Source organism: Berghia stephanieae, chromosome 5 (genome assembly GCF_034508935.2).
Source record: "Berghia stephanieae isolate SIO BIC M18660-M18661 chromosome 5, UCSD_Bste_1.3, whole genome shotgun sequence".
Taxonomy (NCBI): Eukaryota; Metazoa; Mollusca; class Gastropoda; order Nudibranchia; family Aeolidiidae; genus Berghia; species Berghia stephanieae.
In genome coordinates this window covers 32686605-32694504 of record NC_088364.1, presented here as the reverse complement: position 1 = coordinate 32694504, position 7900 = coordinate 32686605, and positions in this window count along the sequence as shown.

Below are 7900 nucleotides of genomic sequence, written 5' to 3'. Positions count from 1 at the left end.
CGGAGTAAGCATATTATAAACTTGATTTGCGGTATTTACCAAAGTACATATTATTACCCGACAGAGCATAAACATAGCGAAATAATAAACTGTTACCACAGTTGGCACATTATACACTTTCCTTGCCAATAGTAATGAAGTTTAACGTGATAACAGATGTGCATTAATATAAAATATCTTTCAATTCCTATTGCTAGACCCAAACATGTGGGCAACTAACAAATGAAGAGTACATTATGCATGTAACGATGTGATGTGCAGATAAATGTATATTGTTAACGATATGAAATACACACATACACACACACACACACACACACACACACACACACACATATATATATATATATATATATATATATATATATATATATATATATGGGGGAAAAGAGAGAGAAAAGAGAGAGAGAGAGAGAGAGAGAGGGAGAGAGAGAGAGAGAGAGAGAGAGAGAGAGAGAGAGAGAGAGAAGGGGGGGGGGGGGTGAATAGGAGGTAGGGAGGAGTGTTAAAATTCGATACATCGATCTATATACGTCTGATTTTATATAGAGCAATATCCACTAAACGTGCTCAAAGCGCTTTACAAAGGGTCCCTGACCAACAGCAAAATGTAACATATTGAACGAAGCATGACGCCTGCTAGGCGTTATTACATTTTTGTTTTGACTGAGACAACGCTGTTAACGGTCAGGTACTCATTTTACACCTGAGTAGGATGAGAGAACATTAGTAAAAAGTCTTTTCAAAGGATTCAACTTTACGCCGTGCGAGGCTCGCACCCAGGACCTTCCGATCCGAAAGCGAGTGTCATACCACAAGACCACATTGCCGCAAATTACCTAATCAATCCTTATCAGACCAATATTTCTCTTTACTCTTTGAAGACCAAGGAACTTGCGCGATGTTTATCCAAAATGTCGTTCACTTTAATAGATCAATAATTCTTCCAATGGGTTAATCTGCGAACCGGAGATGAGCTGTTTAGAATGGATGGATTTTGTGCATAGAATTAACTTGATTTCGTGTCAACTGTCGATAATGATATTATTTTGTATTATGATCATGGTGAGGAGGACGATGTTGATGATGGTGATCAAGATGGTGATAATGTCAGACAATGGAATGTTATAATGGAAGGCAATGTCAGGGATTGTACATAATACTCAAACATGCACGACTCGAATCTACACACGCAAGCATAAGATAGTATGTCTACGGTTTAATTTGACACATTAACTGTAGATAAGGATGCTAATGGACGGAAATAGAAGGAAAGTGATCTCGCAAAATAAATCTATTATCCATGACGTGGTACACGTATATTATCTTCTTCTTCTAGGTTCCATGCCTGGTCCAGGCTTCGGATACTGCATGAATTATCTCTCTCCATTCCTCCCTGTCTCTTGCCTTTTCAAACAGCTCTTGGATTGTTAGGCTGGTGAAGCCCTTCAGTTGGTCTATGAGTGTTTTTCTTTGTCTCCCCCGGGCGCGTTTACCAGGTATTTTTCCACAACTTGCCAGGTATTCATTCTTATCTTTCCTTACTATGTGTCCGAAAAAGGATAGTTGTCGATCCACTATTAAGGGCATTAGTTTCCTTTGTTGGTATGTTTGTTTTAGCACTTCTTCGTTCGTTTTGTGTGCAGTATACGATATTCTCTGCATCCTTCTCAAGCACCACATTTCAAAAGCTTCAATGTTCTTTTGTGTTTCTGCATTTGTAGTCCAGCTTTCGCATCCGTATAACAAGATTGGCCACACGTAGCACTTCAAGACTCGGAATCTAATCCCGAACGACATCTGTTTGTTTTTCAAAATGTTTCCCAGGTCCATGAAGGCCTGTTTGGCTTGAGTTATTCTTGCTCGTATGTCTCGGTTACATCTTCCATCTGTTGTCACTATTGAACCTAGGTATTTAAAACTTTCTACGTTGGTAAGTTGCTCGCCGTGAATCGTTTTATTGCAGGTGTTGTTGTTTTCGGGGTTTTTCTGTATTACCATGCATTCCGTTTTGGTGATATTCACTTCCATTCCCTTGGCTTCACTATCTACTACCACTTTGTCAACAATCTTTTGAAGTTGGATTTCTGATGTTGCAATGAGTACCGTATCGTCTGCGTATCTTATATTATTTATGTTGTGACCTCCCACTTTTATTCCCTCCATATTATTTATGCCCCTCATGATTGTTTCTTGGTATAGATTAAACAGATCTGGTGAGGCAACACACCCTTGACGGACTCCTTTCTTAATAGGAATGGAATTTCCTGTAGAGTTTCCGATTTTGATAGATGCCTGCTGGGTGTAGTATAATGTTTGCATGAGTCTGAGGTCTTTCTCATCAGCGCCAATGGAGTGCAGTTGTTTTAGTATTTCTTCGTGGCGTACTCTATCAAAAGCTTTTTTGTAGTCGACAAAACAGAGGTATAGTGGGGTCTGAACCTGTATAGCTCTTTCACTTAAAACACGGAGGAGGTATATTGCGTTCCTTGTCCCTCTGTCAGGTTGGAATCCATATTGTTCTTCTGCGATTTCGGGTTAATCTTATTCCTTAGCCTGTTGATAATTATACGCAACAGTATTTTGTTGATGTGGCTTATTAAACTTATAGTTCTAAAATTTTCGCATCTGACTGCACCTGCTTTCTTTGGTATTGCTATGAAAATAGAGTTACAGAGATCTTCTGGAATTTTCCCAGTATTGTATATATTGTTGAATAATATGTGAAGTTCATCAATTGCTAGATCTCCTAGGCTTTTTAATACCTCTACAGATATTTCATCAGGGCCTGTTGCTTTACCATCCCTCATTCGTTCCATGGCATGTTCAATTTCACTTTTGGTGATGTTTGGTCCGCTTAATGGTTCTTTGAATTTCAGTGGTGGTTCATTTCTATTTGGATCATTGTACAGTTCGCCTATGTATTCTACCCATCGGCTTTCTATATGTTGTTCTTCAAATAGCAGTTCCCCTTGTTTGTTTTGGATACAACTTCCTGCTGCTTTGCTTTTCCTTTTCCCTGATAGTTCTTTTATTCTTTGGTGAGCTTGTTGGGGGTTGGGTTTGTATTCTCTTTCGATTTCGCAGCATTTCCAGTCTAGATAGTTCTCGTGTGCCTCGATGCATTTGGATTTAATGTGGTTGTTCAATGTTTGGTATTCTGCAGACCCTCTGTTGCATTTTCGTCTTTCTTCAAATAGGTTTAGAATTTCATTTGTCATCCATTCCTTTTTGCTGTTTATTTGAGCTATTGGTAAATGCTTTTCTGCAGTTGCTTTGACACACTTTTGGAATATATCAAATTGTTTTTCACATTTTTCATTATCAGGTTCACTTTGGCTTTGTATCATGAGTGCATTTTCAAATTCTTCTCTCATTTTTGTTTGTATGCCATTGTCTTTGCATAACCTGTAATCCCTCTTTATTCTACCAGCTGTTCTCTGAATAGCTTTAAACTTTATCCTTACTGTACAAACAACTGGGACATGGTCACTGTCTACATCGGCGCCTGGGTAGGTTTTGCAATTTAATATGCCATTTCTGAATCTTGATGATACTGCTATAAAGTCTATCTGGTTCCTTGCTCTGTCCCCTGGTGATTGCCATGTCCAGGTTCTTCTTGGGTGTTGTTGAAACCAGGTGTTTGAAATCATTAATTTATTTGTTCTACACCAATCTGCCCAGATGTTTCCTCGTTCATTTCTGTCTCCGAGTCCATGTGGTCCGATTATGTCACCATCTCTGCCTCTGCCAATCTTAGCATTTAGGTCCCCCATTACCATAAGGACTTCTTGTGATTTACACATTCGTTTTGCTTTGTCTAGTGAATGGTAAAACTCTGTCATATCTGTATCTGTCGCCTCTTCTGTTGGTGCATAAACTTGAATAATATTGGTGTCAACTACAGGTCCTCTTAGCTTAACCAGCAAAACTCTGTCTGAGATTGCTACGTGCCCTTTGTAAAATTTGGTTGATTTTTGGTCTAAGATCATCCCTACTCCTTTTTGGAAAGAGGTTCCACCACTCCATATGATCTTATATGTCATGTTGTTTTCTTGTTTTGACATGGTTCCCTGCTCTTTCCATCTCATCTCTGCCAGGCCAAGAATATTTATTTGGAGCCGTTTCATTTCTTTCAGAATGTTGTTTAGTTTTCCTTTTTGGGCACAGGTCAAGCTGGCCAACTGCAGAGGGCGACAAGAATAGGCAATGGCAAACCATTCTTGTAACTTTGCCGAGTTAACTGCATGAATAAGTCCAAAAAGTTAAACGGTGACAGCGTAAAGGGGAGCATGTTTTCACGGAAGACTGCTGCCTCGCTCGGTTGGGAGCGTGATGTTCGTCCAGTCACACCGAACCGTCACCAGTTACTAGGCGAAATAAATTTAACAAATGTGACAAAACCAAATTGGGACATGGAATGTCAGGACTGTGCCCAAAAAGGAAAACTAAACGTATATTATAATAACACGTTAATTATTACATTCCCAGTCTATCGGCAAACGAAAAGGATGAAAACGAAGATCTGACGTCAGTCTTAGGGCATATCATCTTAATTTTCTTCCTCGTAGATCGTTGTAGATTGGGAACGTTCTCGTGAACTTGCTAATAAGTGACTGAGCAACGTCTTCAGTCTTCGGACTGAAACCCAACCCCTCAGATAGTAGATAGGTATTAGACGTCTATATCGGGATACAAACTTGTGCCGAAAAGTGATTCTGTCGTCAAATATCTAGAAATATATTTTGTAAAGATTTTCTTTCTGAAGAGATCATACTCGTACTATTCATAAAACAGACATAAGTCCGACGTGAGCATATTTGCAACCGGCCACAACTATGGGCTTTAAAAAAAATTCTTGTAAAGGACAATATTTTGCTTTGGTTAAAGAGTTTTCCATTACAACAATGAGAACATTACAATTTAGGTTATGAGACCTGCAAAAAAATACACGTCGATAAAGCCCTTCCAAGTTTTGTACTTCGACTAAAAAGTCAGTGTCCTGCATCTAAATCACCCCGACATAATACGATTTAGAAGATTTTCCGAGAGCGGAATTAGCCCTTTTATAAGCTCAGTTGTATAAGTACATATCTACCTTCGAAATGAAAATTATCATTTCCATTGTTTCCAGTAAAACGTGCAAAATGTCAAGCGCTTGCTAAATTGATGGGGTAATGAGAAGTGGCTGATGAGAAAGCAAACGCGTCAATGAAAGAAATCTTTTTAATATTTTAAACCATTGATATACATAGTTAGATGGCAAAATAATGAATATATTTACAAGAAGAATTGGTAAATCTATGTGTTTAGAGACCAATTCGACAGGGAATCTAACATTAGCTTTCGGAAATCGTGTAGCTCTGTGGCCTTATAGCACGACACTGGGCTTGTGACTTATTGGTCCCTAGTTTTAGTTTCTTGGTGGGTGACACAAATTTGAATCCTTTGCGTTTTGGCCTTTGGCCTTTTTCAAGTAAAAACATTATATATATATGTAATATCTATATATATATATATATATATATATATATATATATATATATATATAATATATATATAGGTGAAAATGTCTGTGTGTACATGTGTGTGTGTGTGTTTGCGTGCGTGCAAGGGAAGAGAGAGAGAGAAAGAGAGAGAGAGAGCGAGAGAGAGACAGAGAGAGAAAGAAAAGAAGAGAGAGAGAGAGAGAGAGAGAGAGAGAGAGAGAGAGAGAGACGGAGTGAAAGTGGGAGAATGGGAGTAAAAGGATGCGTTTCCAAGTTATATTTAAAATAAAGGAGAGATATAAATTAAATAAATAAATAAATACAATTTTTAAACATAAATAAATGTAAAAAAAAAAACAAAAAAAACAACAACAACAAAAACAACAAAAAAAACAAGCTATATTATTCTCCTTTAAATAAAGAAAACTTAGCTTAGAAATTTTCCTAGAATAACTGGAAGTCTTGTAAAACCAAAAAAACTAGAGATGTCGAAATGACATGTCTCTCTCCCACATGAGAGAGAGAGAAAGAGAGAGAGACACGCACACACACACACACACACAGATAGAGAGAGAGTGAGAGAGAAAGAGAGAGAGAGGGAGAGAGAGAGAGAGAGAGAGAGACGGCTAATAGATACGGTCACCTCAGTCTGCCTGGTAATATCAACGTTCATAGATCATCTCAATGTCTTGTGTTATAAACAACCAGAAACCCTATATTATGTTGTCCGGCAGATATAATTTCAAACCATGGAGGTAATATAATCTCTCTCCTTATTTAAATATAACTTGGAACGTATCCTTTTACTCCCATTCTCCCACTTTCACTCCGTCTCTCTCTCTCTCTCTCTCTCTCTCTCTCTCTCTCTCTTTCTTTCTCTCTCTGTCTCTCTCTCGCTCTCTCTCTCTTTCTCTCTCTTCTCTTCCTTTCACGCACACAAACACACACACACATGTACACACAGACATTTTCACCTATATATATATATATATATATATATATATATATATATATATAGATATTACATATATATATAATGTGTTTACTTGAAAAAGGCCAGAGGCCAAATCGCAAGGATTCAAATTTGTGTCACCCACCAAGGAACTAAAACTAGGGACCAATAAGTCACAAGCCATGTCATGCTATCAGGCCACAGATATTATCCTAAATCATCAATCTCATTGGATTTTGGCTTTTCTCTGAAGCTTGAGCATGTGAGTCATTTTGTGGTCTTGTGGCATGACGCTCGCATTTTGAGTATTAGCCCCTGGTTCGTATCCTACTTGGGAGATGCAATTTGAGCTATCGGAAAAACAGGTTTCACTCACAATCCCGAAGCGCACTCGGTGTAGAATGAATCTCTGGCTTATCAGCGTTGTCTTCAGGTTATGTCTGCATGTTAAGCATTACTGTTGGCTCAGGACACCTTGTGGAACATTTCCAGCATATTAAGCTTTTGTTGGTTTATTGTGTTATCTATATTTTTAAATAATAGGGTTGGGGCTTAATATTGTTCCGTGCAGCACACGTTAATATTTTTTGCCATCGAGCAAAGAATCACTGACATTTATAAAAATTATAAAGCTATTTTTCACATATAGATATACGAGCCACTTGCAAACCTTTTGTAAATTAAGGGCGATTGTATCACCTGTTGACTCAAATAATAATTTAGACACTCTGTCAGCGCATAATGATAGGTCCTTGATTTTAAGTTGAGAATCTCCACCAGACCGCCTTGCTGCCCGATGTAATTGCGCGCACCTACATACTTTATTGCCGGACATATTTGATCGGTGATAACTCAAGAGAGTCGTCTCGATCTATGTTAATCACCATCAAGACCTATCATAGATAGTTTCAGTTTCCATTAAACTTCGACAAGTGTCAGAGAGTTATGCTCGTGGGCTAAATTATGACACTTGTCGCTTATGTTTCAGCTAAAAGCTCATGAGCAAGAGAAAATTGATTCGTGGACCGAATCGGGCCGTTGATTCCCAGGCCTGACTAAGACTGTTCCCTTCATTAACTTGTAGCCTGAAACTACCCAAAATATTACCTCACATTACGCGGCGGCGATCGCCAAAACAAAATAGTGAGTTGTCATTCGTCGTCAAGGAAACAAACGATATACCGGTTGTACTCTTTCCTTTGGTAATCTTGTAATTCCTCAGAGCCATTAGTTAATCTGGTTTCTCTGGCGTGAATCAGACACAGGCTCGTTGTTGTAATGGAAGAACACTCAAACCTCACAAAATGTTGTTTATTACAAGCCCAAAATAACATTTGTTCATCAGAACTGCTAATATGCACATGTCGTGTGAGCGAGATAGGATAAAAATAAATATTTGTTAATCTGTTTCCTGTTCAAATTATTCACGAGGAGTTTCCAAGTAGAGAAATCTGAATTA